Raw genomic sequence first — 20,344 nt, 5'->3', positions numbered from 1 at the left:
ATATATATATATATATATATATATATATATATATATATATATATAATAATCATACATGGCTAAGTTCAACCAAAGAACGATGAAAATCTAAATAAAAATACGTAGGTTCCGGATCAGTTATCTATTAATGAATAACCTTTGAAATCTATCACTAACGTACAGTCATGGCCTGGACACGTAATTGGAAAGAGATAAAAACAACGGGTTAGAGAAACGGTACATTTAGAACTGACAGGGCGTCGTCCATTTGGAAAGCCAAGAACATCTTTATGGCGGGGCGGGGGGCGGGTGGGGGGAGGACACAGAGGAGAAGCTTAATTTGATAGGAATTCAGACATTAAAGGAACAATGTAGAAACGATCGGAAAGGAGTGATCAGACGTCGGAGTTCGTAAGTTCATAACGGTACGTATACAGTAGATGTATAAAATTTCGTGATGATGATGAGTCCGATATGTTGTTAGTGGGATGGCCGGTTCATTGGTGTGCACTGAGTAGGGGTCGGGGGGTTAGGGGGATGGGGGATGGATTGACGATAATTAGATAACACCTTCACCGCTGAATGATAACAAACAACCCCATTGTTCATTTCAGTTACGTGTACGAAATATGAAAGCAAGCAATGCTTTGGGACTAGAATGACATAACGTTTTTATGCGCTCGGCTTTTCCGAAAATTTCTTACGGAACGATAACCCGAAGATGCTAAGAACGAATGATAAGATTTTTTCTGTCTTTCTCGGTTATCTTGCGCCCTTCCATGGGAAGAAGATAAAAAAGAAGCATTCGGTGAAAGAAAGTCTCCTTGTTTTTCAGTTTCTTGTTGACAAATTCGTCTCTCGCTTTCTCGGCTCGTTCTCGTCTGAACTTTTAGATTATTATTATTATTAAAATAGTCTAACCAGACCACTGAGCTGACTATCAGCTCTCATAGGGCTGGCCTGAACTTTTAGAAAAGTAGTAGCAGCAGCAGTAGTGGTAGTAGTAGTGTAGTAGTCAATTTACTTTACCAATCATATTTTAAAGAAAAAAATTAAGATATGGACAGCAAATGTAAATGCCTATAATGACCAATAATGTAGACCATTTTATATATATATATATATATATATATATATATATATATATATATATATATATATATATATATATATATATATATATATATATATATATGAGAACATATTAAAAAATATACATATATATATATATATATACTGTATATATATAGATATATACACAGTATATATATATATATATATATATATATATATATATATATATATATATATATATATATATATATATATATATATATATGTATTTTTTTAATATATTCTCATATATATATATGAGAACATATTAAAAACAAGATCTTTGAAAATTACTCTTCAACATAAAACTAATATTTATTTTTCACACACATATAGTCCATTGTTTCTGCAAAACGTTTTATGTTTATCGCATATACAACCATACCACTTTTTATGCAATTTCTAATGTTGATATTTATTCTTGATTTAGATTTAAAACATTTTCTTGTTCCAAAACTACGATTCCAGTCTGTTTTGTAAATCAACCAGTTTATTACCATTCCTTAGCCGAGTAATGTATTTCGAATATGCTCCTCTCAGGCTTTGTATCTATCTATCTTTTCTTTGCTCGTTTTTCTCTCTTCCTTATCTATCTATTTTTCTTTTTTTTTTTAAAATAAGGATTGCATAATTTGCTCGCAATTTCTTTCATTAATGCCAAAGACCAGATCAAGATGTTTATCTTATTTCGAGGCGAAGCAAAGCTCTTAAGTCTTTCTGACTAATTTACTAATTCTGTCATGATAGTACGTTCCCTCGTAGAGCAGCCATTGTTGATAGTGCTTTTTTTTCTTAGTTCTACATGTGATAAAAAGATATGATAAAAATCTTATCTTTTTGTTTTGTTCTATTAATCCATTTTTTCTATAAACGTATATAATCTCATACAGACACGTGCATGCGCTCACACACTCGCGCGTATACACACACGCGGACACGCACACCTCAGGTACAGAAGTACTCAGGTTCCATCTTCATTTATGACCTATGTGGGTAACTGGTAACGCCCTGGCCTTTCATTTGAAAGACTGGGGTTCGGTCCCGATGTGAGACAGAAAGTTTATATATATATGTATATATATATATATATATATATATATATTGTTATGGCCCACGCCCATCAAACATACCACAAGTCTCAAAATACAAATAAAGTCACTAACGACCAAGTCCACAATAGGTGGAATGGCCGCAACAGAGTGTACAGAGATGGAATCAAGGAGGATAAATAAAAGCTGAAAATAAAACCTTAATATTTAATACAAACTTTTAGAAAGAAATGACCACTGAGCCTCTTACAAAATACATTAAATGAACACAAAAATCAACCACACACTGAAAACATCAGAATAACAAACTTTACACAAATTAAGATAGGCTATACAATTACACTTTAAAGAGAGGGCAAAGTAATAGGATGTCGAAAAGACAGAATAACCTAACTTAATACAGACTAAATGTTTATAAAAAAAAAACTGCTTCCCTTAAGAGCTGTAAACAGTAGAGAGGCAAACGCAGCCTTCAAATCACGGGTCGAGGGGCATAATATATATACTGAGACCTTACCAAACGTAAGAGAGGTCCTCAGGGCAGTATTACTGAACCAAGGGCGTAGACAGAAGATAGAAATCACTTTAACGTCGCAAGACGATCAACGGACACGGCCGTCCGACAGGCAATCACACCTTACCAGTTGGCAGAGAGGTCCCTTGGCAGTGTTACTGGACCAGGGGCGACTGAAGAATAAATCAATCTCCCAAAGCAGCAGCAACTGATGAAAGGCAGGTATCGTAATCCAGAGATAGTTCAAAATCAATCAAGAATAAGGCAGGCCCACACAATGCTAAAAGGTCCAGAAAACAACTCTCTCAGTCCTCGAGAAACAGCGCTAATACAGGTCCGGACGAGAAGCCAAAACCACACGTGAAAATAAAACAAGCTCATTGTAATTAAAACTAAACAACAAGTCAGAAATGTCAGGAGGAGGAAACAGGGTCATTACGTTCCAAAGAATAATTACTGCCAAAGTGGCTTATTCAAAACAAATTAATTTACGTTAAATTAAACATACTGACACCTCCTCACCCAACAAAAAAAAATTTTCCACAAGAAAATTTTTCTACAAAGTATTGAACTTAACTCAAAATTCAAAGAAATATATAAAAATGCTAATATCAAAAACAAACATAGCAATTCAATCTATATGAAATAAAACAGGGACAATAAGAAAAAATTCAAGTCCAATGACAAAACCTCAAAGTGATTGAAAATACTATATCACATTGCCGGCCAAAAATAGATTAGTGGCAAAAAATTTTGTACCACTTTCAATACAGTCAATAGATATCAAATCTTAACCTTAATATTATGACTTAAAACTAATACAAGTAAATAATTTATAGTGACCACGCCAAAAATAACATCAGTATCAACATATGAAGAAATATGGTAATATCCCCATGAACTCACAAGTGGAGCGGTGGGCACAGGTTAGCAGAACAGCAATATTAACAAGACTAACCTATTATTAGACTAAACCTAGATAACCAACAACAAAAATATAAATCGACCACAATGGGGCTAGTAAACCGCAACCAAGGTCACCACTCACACCAGCCTGTAGCGCCTAAAAACGGCCGTGCAGACCCGTGAGCCCGTGACCTGGCTAAATTATTCTGAAAACACAAATATCAGTCAAACAAAAATAAGGACCAAAACCTTAATAAATTAACCTTAGTCTCAGTCTAGGTCACCACTCATACACCAGCCTGTAGCGCCTAAAAACGGCTGTGTGTGCTACAGACCTGAGCCTGTGACCTATCTAAGCTTTGTAAAGAAAGAATTAATGTGGACCATTGGCACAAATAAAGAACAGGGACATAACAGTATATGATTAATGATTCATAAAAACTAACCATCAATCACCAAAAATAAGAAAAACGTAACACAATCGTTCACATATCCATGATTTTACGACACACTCAATATTGTGGCCCTTCACAACACCTTCCAATAATGCCTCTTTTCACCCAGAGAGGCGTCGCATCAACACTATTTGTTTTTTGCAACTCACTGAGTTTCAAAGAGCGTCTTTTCACTTCACTTCACTCAGTTTTAGTGCCTCTACATTTCAGAGAGCGTCCTCACACTAAAACGGGTTTGGGCCTTAAATACACACATCATTAATGGACATATACAAGACAATGGTAACACCTAAAATTAGCCTCCACCAATAACACATACTAAAATAAACAGAAATCAAAAAGTACCCTTAACTAATTTTAATCAAAGACGACACCGAAGAAAAACCTGCAAATCACGACATTTAACATCTTAATCTTAAGTACTTAATCTAAATTATTTCATAAACAAAAACACCTGACACAACATTATTACAACACACTGGAAACCTGTACATTCAAATAAATTTATAGGATTAATCAAATCAATTAATATAAGTATATACAAAACAACTTTACGAAGAACAAAAGGTTTTTCTCAAATCAACCTATCGATCAGTCACTGATGCGTGATAGTGCATCAGCGACAACATTACTTTGCCTGGAAATGTGCGAAAAGCTAAAATTCCATTCCTGGAGCAGGAGGCTCCAACGCATCAACCGTTGATTTTATTCCTAAACCTGTTCAAGAAAACCAACGGATTATGATCCGTTAATATTTTAATCGGAGTCCCTGTAGAGGATAAATATACCTGAAAATGATTAACAGCCAAAATTAATCCCAAGTCTCTTTCTCTACAGTCGAGTATTTCCGTTGTGCCGGGGATAACTTTTTGGAGAAATAGGCAACAGGATGAGATACTCCATGAGCATCTTCCTGCAACAAAACTGCTCAACCAAACATCACTCGCATCAGTAGCAAGGAAAAGGAACGTCAAAATCAGAGCTTTCAAAATAGGGAAATTCATTAGACCTGCTTTAACTTTTCAAAGGCATTTTGGGCATCATTAGTCCATACAAAAGTCACATTCTTACGTAATAAATTAGTCAGGGGCTCAACGATATCAGAAAAATTCTTAACAAATCTACGGTAATACCTACTAAACCAAGGAACTTTCTGACATCCCTGCGACACTTCGGTATTTCAATATGTCTAATAGAGTCTACGTTTGCTGTTTCAGTTCACTTTCCCAAATCCTACTGTGCCCCAAATATACAACCTTTTGCTTTGGCAACTCACTCTTTTAGGTTTATAACCAAACCAGCTTTCTAAGTACCTGAAATAAAGCCTTAATACGTTTAAGATGGTGTTCCAGTCATCACTATAAATTACAATATCATCAATATAAACAACACACCCTCTAAACCTTGGACCAAAGTATTCATTAACCTTTGAAAGGTTGCAGCGGCATTCTTCATCCCAAAAGGCATTACTTTACATTGGTAGAGTCCGCGCTGCGTTACAAACGCTGACAAAATCCCGTGCCCGTTTGGACAGCGGAACTTGCCAATACCCTTTAACAAATCAAATTTAGTTATATATTTTGAATTCCCTATCCTGTCAATACAATCCTCTATCCTGGGTAAAGGATAACTATCAGGCTTTGTGACCTCGTTGACTTTTTGCGGTAATCAAACAAAGCCTGAATTGACCATCCTGTTTCTTTACCAAAACAACAGGTGAAGACCACGGACTGTTGCTGGGTTCGATCAGCCCGTGTCGTAACATATAATCAACCTCTTTATCCACAACATCATTTTTAAATGGATTTAACCTGTAAGGGGATTGTTTTACCGGAGTTGCGTTACCCACATCCACATCGTGTTCAAGGACAGTGGTCTGTCCTGGAACATCCGAAAATAAATCCTTATAACTAAAAACTAACTTTTTCAAAGATCCCTGTTCTACTAAATTCAAATGTGAAACCATTTCTGAAAAATTTTCTAAAGAATGTTCATTATCATTAGGCCATTCGGCACCATCAAAACAATCATCATCAAAATTACTCACGTCTGGAAAAGAAAAAGAATTAATACTGTTACACTTTGTAGTATCACCAACTAATGCCACGGGAATAACTTTGTCACGACCTTTATAAGCCTTTAACATATTTATGTGACATAACTGGTAGGGTCTCCTCCTTTTCAGGAGTTTCAACTAAATAATTAACATCACTTACTTTCTTTAAAATTTCCCACGGTCCTGAAAATGAAGCTTTTAAAGGGTTTCCTGAATGGGAAGCAATACTAAAACATTATCACCCACTACAAAATTACGCTCCTTAGTCTTTCGGTCAAAAAGTATTTCATTTTCTTTTGGCTACAATAAATTTTCACCAGCAAACTTCCAAGCCTTCGTTAATTTATCACCCAAATTACTAACATAATCTAATAAATTCATATCAGGGCGTCCCCTCCCAAGATTCACGAACCACATCCAATGGACCACGCACACAATGACCAAAAATAAGGCTGAAAGGTGAAAATCTTAAAGACTGACTCGGCACTGACCGAAATGCAAATAATAAATAAGGTAGTTCTTTATCCCATTCAGAACCATTAACCAAACAATACTTTTTATCATAGACTTCATGGTTTGATGAAATCGTTCCAAAACACCTTGACTTTCAGGATGGTACGGAGAAGAAGTCACATGATTAATTTTTAATTCAGCCATCTTCTCCTAAATAATTTACTCAGAAAATTAGACCCACAATCGGACTGAATTACTTTGGGCATTCCGGAACCTGGTGAAAAATTCAATTAATACTTCAACAATTTTAACAGATTTTACATTTCGTAGTGGTATTGCCTCAGGATATCGAGACATCCTATCCATAATTGTTAAAATATACTGATTGCCACTACGAGTTTTCGGCAGAGGACCAACAACGTCAATAATTACCTCTGAACGGTTCAGAAACAACAGGAATAGGATGTAATGGTGCCTTTGGAATTGGTTGATTAGGCTTCCCGACCTTTGACATGCATCACAACTATTTACAAATTTTTTAACATCATCTTTCATCTTAGGCCAAAAATAATTTTCACACAATTTACGAGTGGTTTTAAAAACACCAAAATGACCAGCCAAACCATTTTCATGAGCCAATGTCATTAACTCCTTTCGATAAACAAAAGGAACCACAATCTGTTTAACAATTTCACAACCTGTATTAATGGCATCAAAGGTCTACTTATTCTATACAAAATATTATTAATTATCTTAAATCGAGGGACAGTCAAATCAGTAATTTCACCAGACTCAACTGGCAGGTCTTTAAAATCTACTTTCTGAGCTGTAATAAGTTCCTTAGTAGTCCAATTAAGTTTATTATCCAACACACCACTATCTATAACTAGCTATCACTACGATCTAAACTACTCAAATCAACATCAACTACGACTCTTGGCCGAGTCAACACTACTAGCCTTCGATCGAGTGACTACAGATATTTCATTACCGGAACTTAATACAATAGGGAAAGTTTTATTTATTAGGGCGACATCATTCCCTAACACCAAATCCACATCTTTAATAGGAAATTTATCAATAACGGCCAGTTTTAAATAACCTGAAAAAGACGGGCATGATAAATAAAAACTCTCAACCGGGTAAGACCTGACCGTATCTGGAAAACCACTTAACAAAACATATTCCTTATTTGAACATTCCCAATCAATAGGTGAGATTCTCTGAGAATTAAAGAAGACTGAGCAGCCCCAGTGTCACAAAAATTTTAACCTTTCTTTGCTCAGTCGAATTCCAGAGCGAACAAAACCATCAGACAAAAATTTCTGAAAAGGAGCCAGTGACTTGTGCCTAGTCACTGATTATTAGAGTTCTCAGCCACTGACTCGTTCTCATTCCTACGAATGGCCATTACCGGACGTCTTCGGTCCTTTGTGACCTTTTAAATGCATAACACATGCTCTTGACGTGTCCCTTCTTATGACAGAAGAAACAAGTCAAAGTTTTCAACTTCTCCGGGTTATCTGTGGTCTGCCTATTATAGCTGTTAACAGAGTAGTACGAGAACCATAATCAACATTAGGCCTATTATACCTGTTCTGATTACTACTCCTGTGCTCTCACCCAACCAGATTTCTCATTTCTGGGTACTTCCCTATCACATTTTTATGAGAGAGGAGGTACTCATCACTGGGTAATTGCCACCTCCTGTAAAGTTTCTAATTTTAACTCTTCGAGGTGTACCTTCACCTCATTAGGCACGGACCTTAAACCTCAACAAAATCAATTCTTTTAATTTTCTCAAAGTCTGTCACCTCCTTAGACTTTAACCAGTCGCCAGCAAATTGCTCTTTAGCCCTGGCGAACTCTACAAAAGTCTGCCCCTCTTTCCTTCTGTAAATTACGGAAGCGTTGTCGGTAAGCTTCCGGTACCAACTCGTAAGCCTTCAAAACTATGGCCTTTACAGAATCATAATCTGAAGACAGATCTTCGTCCAAGGTAACGTAAACTTTCTGGGCCTTACCTAACAATTTACTCTGAATAAGAGTGGTCCAATACTCTTTGGCCATTCCAACCCTTGAAGCTATTCTCAAAAAAAAGAAACAAAAACTCTGCCACGTTAACTTCCTGGTTTGGGACTAACTTTAGAGCTTCAGTTAGATTAATACAAGGCATTGCAGACACATTATGTTTGGGAAGAAGAAGAACCCCTATTACTCAATGCTTGCACAGCAAGTTCGTGCTGCCTCTCTCTCTCTCTCCTCTCTCAGCCTTCAACCTTTGGAGATCTATTTCCATTCTTTTCAACTGAATCTGCCTATCTAAAATTTCTCACTGACACCGCTTCCTCCACCTGCCTAGTCTCTGGTTTACTGTCTGCCTTCTCATCACCTTAACCTTTCATAAACATTAAGCAGCAACAAGCCCTTCCTAACAGACCCCAGGATTTTCAATTTTCAACAAATTCTGCTACACTCTCTAAATCAGGCTTATTCATTCTGCCAACCTGTCCTGCCACCCCTCTCCACTCAAGAGCTCCGGGATATTCAAATCAGCCATTGTAAATTAATTACACACAAGTAAATATATAAATGTATCTCACAAAATATACCCAAAAACAAACCAATACACTGAACACCAATAACTACACAAATATCCTACCACGGTCAAGAAAAAAAATTATAAACACCGATCAACACAAGAATATAGGAGAGAAGGTACATTATGCTGCAAAACACCCCAAGAATCCACTCTATACACTCAAGTGACTACAGGATCCGACAAATCCTGGCAAGGTGTAAATGTTATGGGCCCACGCCCATCAAACATACACAAGTCTCTTAAAATACAAATGTCAAGTCACTAATCTACCAAGTCCACAATAGGTGGAATGGCCGCAACAGAGTGTACAGAGATGGAATCAGAGGATAAATAAAAGCTGAAAATAAAACCTTAATATTTAATACAAACTTTTAGAAAAGAAATGACCACTGAGCCTCTTACAAAATACATTAAATGAACACAAAATCAACCACACACTGAAAACATCGAATAACAAACACTCTTACACCAAATTAAGATAGGCTATACAATTACACTTTAAAGAGAGGGCCCTGAAAGTAATAGGGATGTCGAAAAGACAGAATAACCTAACTTAATACAGAGACTAAATGTTTATAAAAAAACTGCTTCCTTAAGTGAGCTGTAAACAGTAGAAGAGGCAAACGAGCCTTCAAATCACGGGTCGAGGGGCATAATATATATACTCGAGACCTTACAAACGTAAGAGAGGTCCCCTAGGCAGTATTACTGAACCAAGGGGCGTGACAGAAGATAGAATCACTTTAACGCCGCAAGATTTATCAACGGACACGGCCGTCCGACAGGCAATCACACCTTACCAGTTGGCAGAGAGTCCCCTTGGCAGTGTTACTGGGCGTAGACTGAAGAATAAATCAATCTCCCAAAGCAGCAGCAACTGATGAAAGGCAGGTATCGTAATCCAGGAGATAGTTCAAAATCAATCAAGAATAAGGCAGGCCCACAATGCTAAAAAGGTCCAGAAAACAACTTCTCAGTCCTCGAGAAACAGCGCCGAATACAGGTCCGGACGAGAAGCCAAACCACACGTGAAAATAAAACAAGCTCATTGTAATTAAAACTAAAACAACAAGTCAGAAATGTCGGGGAGGAGGAAACAGGGTCATTACGTTCCAAAGAATAATTACTGCCAAAGTGGCTTATTCAAAACAAATTAATTTACGTTAAATTAAACATACTGACAATATATATATATATACTCATGTAAATATATATACTCTGTAAATATATATAATTATATATAGAAGTTATTAAAGGCGGTGTAGACAGGTGTCGAGCCACCTGCTTTCTCGGAAACAGGGACACATCACCAGAACGCAATATTATTTACGGTCTTTTGTTTCAGAATGGTTCTCTCTCTCTCTCTCAGTTCAACTTTTTCTCGTATATGCCTGCTCTAAACCCCATAATGCATACGTTATGGATATATATATATATATATATATATATATATATATATATATATATATATATATTATATATATATATATAAATATATATATATATATAATTAGATATAGATACGTATATATTTACATACTTACATGTGTCACCCAACATAAATGGAAAAATATGAGACAGGACGCATTGTGATGACCGGTGAATGGCCTCGAAATATAGTTTAAACCTGTCAGGACCTATGCTGTCTCATATTTTTCCACCTGTGGTGATATGTGATTATAATTATATATATATATATATATATATATATATATATATATATATATATATATATATATATATATATATATATATATATATATACATACATACACATGTGTGTGCGCATTATGAGGCTTAGAAAGTTGACATGTACGAGAAGTGCTGAACAGTGAGAGAGAGAGAGAGAGAGAGAGAGAGAGAGAGAGAGAGAGAGAGAGAGAGAGAGAGAGAGAGAGAATTGTTACAAAAGCAAAGGCCACAAGTAAAATAAGGGCAGGTGGATCGATACTGTCTACTGCTATATACTGTATATATATATATATATATATATATATATATATATATATATGTATATATATATATGTATGTGTATGTATATATATATATATATATATGTATGTGTATATATATATGTATGTATATATATATATATATATATATATATATATATATATATATATATATATATATATATATATATATATATATATATAAATAATGTATGTGTATGTCTATACGTGCTATCTTAAAGAGTCATTCTTAAAATTTCTTATTTATCGAGATATTGTGGGCAAAAACATCCGCATATTTCGTTCCCCAGTGGTTCATTGTACATTGTTGCCTAAATTATGACATGAAGACATATTATTACCCATAATTACTGTATAAGAGTTCTCATTCTTTCGACATAAGTGACTCAAATCTTAATCTGGCTCATAAGTGATAGAAACTAGTCTTTTCAATATCAAAGAAAAAGTACATGCAATAAGCTATTGGTTGGGTGATATACCAATCATTAAAGATAATCATTTCAAAATGTTCATTGTAAAATTCTGTGTGAATAACAAAATTGTTTCTGCCGTTAATGGCTTGAATCGTTTTGTTCACAGATGAATAGAAATTACACGGGTGTCGCTGGATCTGAATTTGATTTCTTGGAACTAGATGGGTAATCGATTTTTGTCAAGGATGCACCGATATAAGGTAAATTCATTTGCGTGAGGCACCGATGGAAGGTGAATCAATTTCTGTTATTATCGTCTTTCTGATGTACTACTTTCATTGTGAAATATCTTTCATCTCTCTCTAGTCTTTTCAATGGGGACTACTACCCAGGCTGCGGTATAGGGAGGTAGTGCCGTCATGTACCTCACGCGGTGGAATGCATGCAGGCATGTACTTGAGGTCCTTTGCAGCGTCTCTTTTGCCCCTACCTGCAACCCCTTTCATTCCTTTTACTATACCCCCGTTCATATTCTCTTTCTTCCATCTTACTTTTCAACCTCTCCTAACGATTGTCGTACAGAGCAACTGCGAGGATTTCCTCCTTTCACACCGTTAAAACCTTTCTACTCTCAATTTCCCCCATCAGCGCTGAATAACCTCTTAGGTCCCAGAGCCTGGCCTTGGGTCTAAATCTTATATTCCATTCCATTCCACTACCTAGGCAGCTTTGTTGCACCGTTACATTTTCAAATTTATGAAATTAGATCAATACTGGTACTTTCAATTTTTCGTGACGAATTTTGACTACAATGTATTACAAAGGAGAACAGAAAGCAATCCTGAGTTCCTCCCATTCCCAGGTGACCCTCCTCTGCTGACTTGCCTCTCTTGGGCCTCAGCCGACATCCCGGTCTTCTGCCTCTACGAGGACATCAGGGGCACGTGGACCTTCTACGAGGACACCGCACGGGGGAACCACACTAAACTGCGATGGCTTTCAAGATGCGATTCACAACCAGACGCTTACACTCGAGTATCCGAACACTGGGTCGACGCGTTCGGGAATCACGGAACTTGGACGATGATGGTCGCAGAAGGCTTTGAGGTGTGTATTTATCAAGCACAAACAACAGCAGCAACAACAATAATTCTATCTGCAAAATAAAGAATTAGTATTCTAGGTCATGAACATTACAGGGGGGAATATTAATTGACGATTGCCCTTACATCTGCGTCACATCCTGAGCTGTAGTTCAGTTCCCGGGTGCGAGTGAAACGTTATTACTCTACAAAATGTGCTGACAACAATGTACCGAATTTAAACGTCTCATTACGTATTTCCTTCTGCACTCATATTAAGTCGCTTTACTCCCCGACAGGTGAACATCAACGGAAGGTCTTACTACGCCTATTTCTTCTACGACGGAGAACCTCCGGAGACCGTCTCTCACTGCGGCCGCACCTTTAACGGTTGGGCCAGACGAGACAGTCAGGAACTGGTCCTGCTTTTATGGAAGGAAAACACGCCGGTTTGTAGTGGATCCTCTTGTTCTTTTGTTTATCAAAAAGTAATATTCGGCGATTCGGTTTAGTGAAATTTCACTGAATGACTTGTTATCGATAGGCTTCAGCAATGGTGTGTTGACTTACTTCTAACTGAAAATTGGATTATTAATGCACATGGTAACACCTGATACTGGAATATTTATTCACGTACAAATTCACCTGAAAAAAATGATTCATGTTACATACAACATAAAGTATAACTACAGTAAAAATTAGAAAGAAAATGTTATATAATATAAATAACTATACGGTAAAATTATACTATAAATAGTTTTGATGAAAAGTAGTAGAAAAATCTACTATGAGGGTAAGTCAAAAGTTCAGGAAAAAAAATTCAATATACTCTTTTATTTAAGGAAATTCAAACATCATTTTCTACATATCTACCATCTAACTCTATATACACTTTTCAAGGCGCTGTTTCCACCTCTCTGCAACCCTTCTTTGTAGAAATTTGGGGCCTTTCTATTAAACTATGTTTGAAACTGCATGTTTAGCAGCATCAAAGATTCAAACCGGACTCCCTCTTAAGTGTTCAGAGGTTTGGAACAGGAAATCTCAAGGAGCAAGATCAGGACTATAAGGAGGATGGAAGAGTTCCCACCTAAATTTCCGTAGGACTTCTCTGCAACCCTTGATGAATGTGCTGGAGCGTTATCATGATGGAACAAAATTCGCGGTGCAACTTTCTCGACGTTTTTAGCCAATGCAGTCTTCAGTTTTGCAAAACACCTTTGTAGTTCCGGTGATTGTTTTTGTATTCAAGAAATCAATCAAAATCACTCCTTTGGGAGTCCCAAACACTGTTGCCATAACCTTCTGGGGCAGATCTCGCCACTTTGAACTTCACTGGTGGCAGCTGAACCTCTTGGTAACCATTGCTTTGATTGAATTTTACTTTCTGGGTCATATTGATGGATCCAAGTTTCATCTCCAGTAACAATCTGGTCAAAAACTCTGATTCATTTGATTCAATCTTCGTTAAAACTGCAAAGAAAGTCTTCAGCTTTTTGATGCAGTTGGTCTTCGCGCAACGCTTGGGACCCAACGTGCTGAAAGTTTACTAAACCAAGATTTTCATTTAAAATTGAAAATGCGGAACCATGGAGATCCCAGTTTCATTAGCTATCATATCGATAGTAATCCGACGATCTTCATCCACTAGATTCTAAAAAAATCAAAGCCACAATTCTTTCATTTTTTGCAGTCGATGGTCTTCCCTCTCTTGGGTTGTCTTTGAGGTCCTCCTGACCATCCTTAAATCCCTTTATCCAATCATAAACAACTGGATTTAGATGGAGAAGAATCTCCATAAACTTGTTGCAAAGCTTCAATAATTTTTCCTGGTTTCAATCAAGCTTGGTCAGGGACTTGATGTTAGCTCTCATCTCAAAATTTATTTTCCATGGGTTCAGAAGTTACTTTTCTGAAGCAGATGTTAACACCACGGTAGCAAGAGGATGACTGAGGTAACAAAGTCTATATGGATCACATCACAGATAATTGTTTACAAGTATTTGGGTTGTTTCATTCAAATGACTGTAAAAATTTGGTAGAAACGAAGATATACTACCGATTTAATACTTTGATGAATGGCATTATTTTTATTGTAAGAAAGGACAGAGAAGTAAAATAATTCAGGACAGAGAGAGAGAGAAGAGAGAGAGAGAGAGAGAGAGAGAGAGAGAGAGAGAGAGAGGAGGGCTGAACAATGAAACATAATTCAAAAGCGAAAGATTTATCTGTGATTGACGTTACCCACTCACTGGGGTTGGTGGATTACCTCGTCTGTGCCTGCCAGAGAGAGAGAGAGAGAGAGTGAGTAAAGTGAGAGAGAGAGAGAGAGAGAGAGAGGAGAGTGAGAAAAAATTATTCGTTTTACAACCAGGTACCCCGAAGGCAAACATCACAGCCACGAGCAGCGCCTCGATTTTCCGAGAACGAGGTTCACGAACGATCATAAACTGATCAAAGGATCAATAGCGCCCAGAAGTCTTGGTGGGCGAGGCCTTATCCAGAATACGAGAGTAAGGAAAAATAAAATCTATTTTATGTCTTCTTTCCAGATTTTTCTAGTCTTTACTATACACCCTATACCCTCCTATCTAAGCTTCAAGTCATGGAAAGCTATTATTCTCAATTTTGAATTTTCCGCTTTCGGCTGTTCCTATTCTCTGACTTAATTATTCTTCACTTTTCTGGTTCTCACACTTGACTGGCTTTAAGTTTTTATTTTATACTTTTCCTTTTCCATTATTAGCGTTAACCTTTTTTTCCTTGTTTGTCTACTAGATGCTTATAATAATTTTCATCTTTTTTTGTTTAAAAACCTGGGATGTCGCCAATTTTGTCACACACACACACACACACACACACACATATATATATATATATATATATATATATATATATATATATATATATATATATATATATATATATCTTTCTAAACATACATATGTAAGGTATGCGCTCACCCACACATACATATCTGTATATGTATGTATAGGCTATAATTTACTTAGTCTGTTTTCTCCTCCAAATTGGTTTGGTCTTAGGTGATTTAGTTTATACGTCATTCTTTAAGTTGTCGTCTCCTTCCTCCTCACGGCATAATTGTGAAACTGCACATTACAAAGTCATCAGTCAAACAAAATATTCACGTTTTATTTCCGAAGAAGACATGAATCAAGACTGATGCATTTTTTGAATACTCGAACGTTTAATCACATCATAGATTAGCAATGAAGCGGACGTTATATAAAAGATCTGTTTTTCAAGCTGCTGGTAAATATCTGCTCATTGAAGCCAATCGTGACAGTCTGCTCGGTACACACCATAGGTTATAATGGTATCGGCTGCGAATATTTACCGCCAGCAAAAGAAAGCAAGTAAAAATATGCCGAAGTTTCTTCTGCGCAATAGAGTTTTCTGTACAGCGTATAATGCTGTGTGAAACTGTCAGCCACGGCCCATGAAACTCTCAGCCACGGCCCATGAAACTTCAGCCACAGCCCGGTGGTGGCCTGTGTCGCTGGCAGCTGTAGCGGTGCCAGACGCACGATCATGACTAATTTTAAACTTAGAAAAATAAAAACTGCTGAGGCTAGAGGGATGCAACTTGGTATGTTTGATGACTGGAGGGTAAATGATCAACACACCAATTTGCAGCCCTCTAGCCTGAGTAGTTTTTAAGATCTGAGGGCAGACTGACAGGTAAACAGCCATCTCAATGGTTTTCTTTTACAGAAAACTAAAAGAAACAAAACTGAATGATATAACAAAAATAAAAATAACTGTCTATTGCAGTAGTCAGTTACACGAAAGTTAACCTCGTACCTCTGTATCCTTCCAGTTACACTATGCAACAAATGTTTTACCGAGCCGGGGGCAAATCCAACGTAGCATCGAAACTCAACCTTCGAGCGAAGGCGGCTCCCGTCACCGACGAGCAGAGAGCCCTCATCGAGAATCTGCCGAGAAATTTCGACTGGCGAGATGTCCAGGGCGTCGATTACGTGTCTCCGGTCAGGGACCAAGGCTTCTGCGGGTCGTGTTATTCTTTCGCCTCTATGGCGATCCTGGAATCCCGTCTGAGGATCGTCACGAAGAACCAGCGGCAAGATATATTTTCTCCACAAGTAAGATATCAATGAAATACAAAAATAAATAAATATACTAAATGAATAAATGTGTACGTAGTCATATGATTCTTATATCTAAGGCGTTTTACACTGCGGGGAAGTGTCAGCAACATCTCATTATTTGGTGTCTCAAATTCCTCACTGATAGATCGGCTTCAGTTTACTTGTTAGAAACAGCGGTGAAGTGTACAGCACTCTCTGGAGTTAGACAGCCAGTAGATATAAGAAAAAAAAAACATTTTATACATATTTTTGAACTCGTAGCAGTGTCTTGTAATGCAAGCTGTTCGCACTGTCAAATGAATCTGTATGATTTATTCTGTATGTTTGAAACCCGTATTCGAATGGCTTCCTGTGATTCCAGGATGCCATGACATGCACCAATCTGGCCCAAGGGTGTGGAGGAGGCTATAACTTCTTGACGGCGGGTCGTCACTCCATGGAGCAAGGAGTGGTGGCAGAAGAGTGCAATCCTTATGCTGAAGAGGTAACGAATCACTGCAGCCCAGATTCTGGTTCCCTGAACAGTTCTTGATAGAAAGTATCAGCTTGTATCCTCAAGATGTAGGGATATAGTATTTATGCATAAAATGTGTCCACTTTACAGCATTTAACCCTTAAGGCCGCCACTAACGCTCAGGTATAGCTGGGCGGTTATGCCTAAAGGTCGGCCTGTGCAGGTGCAAACTGAACCCCACTAACGTTCAGTTGCAGGCAAAACTGAATTTTAGTGGGTTCAGTTTTGCCCGCACAGGCCGACTGTGCAGGCATAACTGCGCAGGTCTAACTGAACGTTAGTGGTGGCCTCAAGTCTTTATTTGGAAGTCTTTCTTTAGCACCTGTTCGGTGTAAAAATCAAAGGCGTTTAAAGGAATAAGTGTTTCTAAAGTTTAATCTTCCCCACGTGCATTCCTGTCATTTCAACATGGTCCCAACGCAGGACGAGCCGTGCGACACAGACATGACGTGCCCTCGAACGTACGTAAGCAAGTACGAATTCATAGGAGGGTATTTCGGCGCATCGAACGAGGCCAATATGATGCAAGAATTGGTGGAGAACGGACCCATCGGGGTGGCCATCTTGATGTCCTGGGATCTCTTGTATTACGGCGGCGGGATCTACCATAACACTGGACTCGATAGCAAATATGATCCATTCGAGGTATTGGTAATATCTCTCTCTCTTATCTTAGTGTTGCTTCTACGATTGATTTCACGCTTATGCATCTACATGTCTATCTCATTTATTATTATTATTATTATTATTATTCAGAAGATGAACCCTATTCATATGGAACAAGCTCACGGGGGCCGCTGACTTGAAATTCACGTTTCCAATGAATATGGTGTTCATTCGAAAGAAGTAACAGAAGGTAATGGAAAATATAGAAAGTTATTAGAATATCAAATAAAATAACAAATTAATAAATAAATAAAAATGTATGTAAAATATTAAAATGCAGGTTGAATTGTATCAGGGTAGTAATGCATCCTCTGGGAGGCTGTTCAACAGTCCAACGGTGTGAGGATTAATGGACCTCTGGAACTGAGTTCGGCAGCGAGGCACATTTACTGCATATTGGTGCTGCTGTTCAGCGAATCTGGTTGCTCTCGGCAAATAAAGGGGATCAGGGATCAATTGTGAATGTGACAGATCACTGTTAAAATACAACTTATGAAAAATTGACAAACAAGAGACCATCCGTCGGTGGTCCAAGTCATAACTTCTGCTAACAGGAAACAGAAACCTACCACCACGAACCACTCTAGTCTACAAGAGATAAATCTCTGGCAGAAACAGACATCCACACCGGAGACCAGTATTCTAGTAAAGGAAGGACAAATGACCTGAAACAGGTTGCACTGATTTTATCACTGTTATAAATATATGAAGCCTTACGAACAATACCGAACTTTCGTGCAGCTTTTGCAAAAACTTTCATTAGGTGTTTCTCAAAAGTAAGATGTGTTCAATAGTTACACCTAAAATAGTTAAAGCTTCAGACTCATTCAACAGTCCCTCCACCTGAAGGGGAGGATGGGGTGGAAAATCTGTACGAGATCAGTTAACAAAAAAGTTTTTATTTACTGGAGTTCAGCCTCCATACCACTGACTACAGTCTACAACCATTCGCTGATCTCGTGCATGTCCCGAGTGAGGCGGATGGCAGCTGCATTTCTCATAAGTGGAGAATTTACTACACTCACAAGTGTTGCATCATCGTCATGCTGAACAGTCTTGTTCTCCAGGCCAACAACAATATCACATGTATACACTAAAGGTAACAGTGAACCAAGATAATACTACCCTGTAGAACTCCAGACACAATAGGTCTTGGTTCGTTGCTGCCTACCTGTAAGGAAATCTTGAAGCAATCCAAAAACATATCCACCCACTCCAAGATTCTGATGTTTATAAGTGCTTTGTGATTTACTAAATCGAAAGTAGCACTAAAATCTATCTGAATTACTCTGCACTCAAAACCCTTATCAAGGTTCACTTGCATATGGCATGTCAAATCTAAAAGAGCATCGCAGGTGCCTAACTGTGTCTATATGTATATTGACTATCAGCTAACAATCCTTTAGATTTCACGTACTTATATAGTGGTTTAAAACTAAGTTTTACAGCAACTTTGGAGAGCACAGGGAGAATAGAAATTGGCCTGTAGTTACTGCAGTCTGCAGATATGCCATTCTTTGGAACAGGCACTTTATTACTAAGCTTGCGCTCATCCACAAAGATACTACGTCGTCATAAAAATCTATAGAAACTACTAATCTTGGGAGACAACACACTAGAAACTTTTTTTTTTAAATACGGGGAAGAAACCATCGGGATCTTCACCACCCCAGCTGTCAAAAGAGTATCCAGAATTTTCTTAACATCCCTGGAGCGAAATGCAAATTTTGTAAGAACAGGTTCAGAATGACAAGTATCAGAGAGAGGGACATCCTCAGCTGATTACTTAGCTTCTTTTATTTCTTTGATATTAAATTCGGTTGCATTTTACTTCTGTTCTGTTGGCTCTAGTGTTTTTTTTAATTTCTTACGCATGCGCAGTTGAGTCAGCAGGTTATAGGCAATTTCTTTACTTTTCACGTATGAATGGACGCACATCGTTAATGATAACAACGAGAATATCCCTTGATGAACTTTTAGTTAACATCTGCTTACACTTGTTCATGCATTAATACACGTTTTGTTCCCTAGTATGCTAACCATGCAGTCCTTTGCGTGGGATATGGCGTCGATGATACGACGGGGGAAAAGTACTGGATCCTGAAGAACTCCTGGGGAGATAATTGGGGCGAACAAGGTTACTTCAAGGTCAAGAGAGGAGTCGACGAAAACGCCATTGAATCCTGCGGAGTTTCTGCAACTGTTATTCCGTAGCACGAAAACGATGAAGGATTGAAAGACACGTCCACATTAATCTTGTAGGCCCTCAACTCATATAATAATAAATTTCTAAATGCAATGTGATATAACGCCGTTGTTTTTAACTCCTAATTAATCTTAAAGCAGACACTACTCATATCAGACTAAGTCTAAATGTAGCTCTGTGGTAAATACAAAATTGTCTTAATCGTGACTCTCAATAGTATAGTTTTATCC

At 37.5% G+C, this 20,344-nt stretch overlaps 1 pseudogene; it reads left to right on the top strand.

Moving 5' to 3' along the window:
- Positions 1 to 12,056: 12,056 nt before the first annotated feature.
- LOC136849396 (dipeptidyl peptidase 1-like) lies at positions 12,057 to 20,122 on the top strand (annotated as a pseudogene).
- The last annotated feature ends 222 nt before the right edge of the window (positions 20,123 to 20,344 follow it).

The sequence above is a fragment of the Macrobrachium rosenbergii genome, chromosome 21, assembly GCF_040412425.1.
Source record: "Macrobrachium rosenbergii isolate ZJJX-2024 chromosome 21, ASM4041242v1, whole genome shotgun sequence".
Lineage (NCBI taxonomy): Eukaryota > Metazoa > Arthropoda > Malacostraca > Decapoda > Palaemonidae > Macrobrachium > Macrobrachium rosenbergii.
Note: the sequence above shows the minus strand (reverse complement) of the source record. Positions and strands in the feature narration are given on the sequence as shown.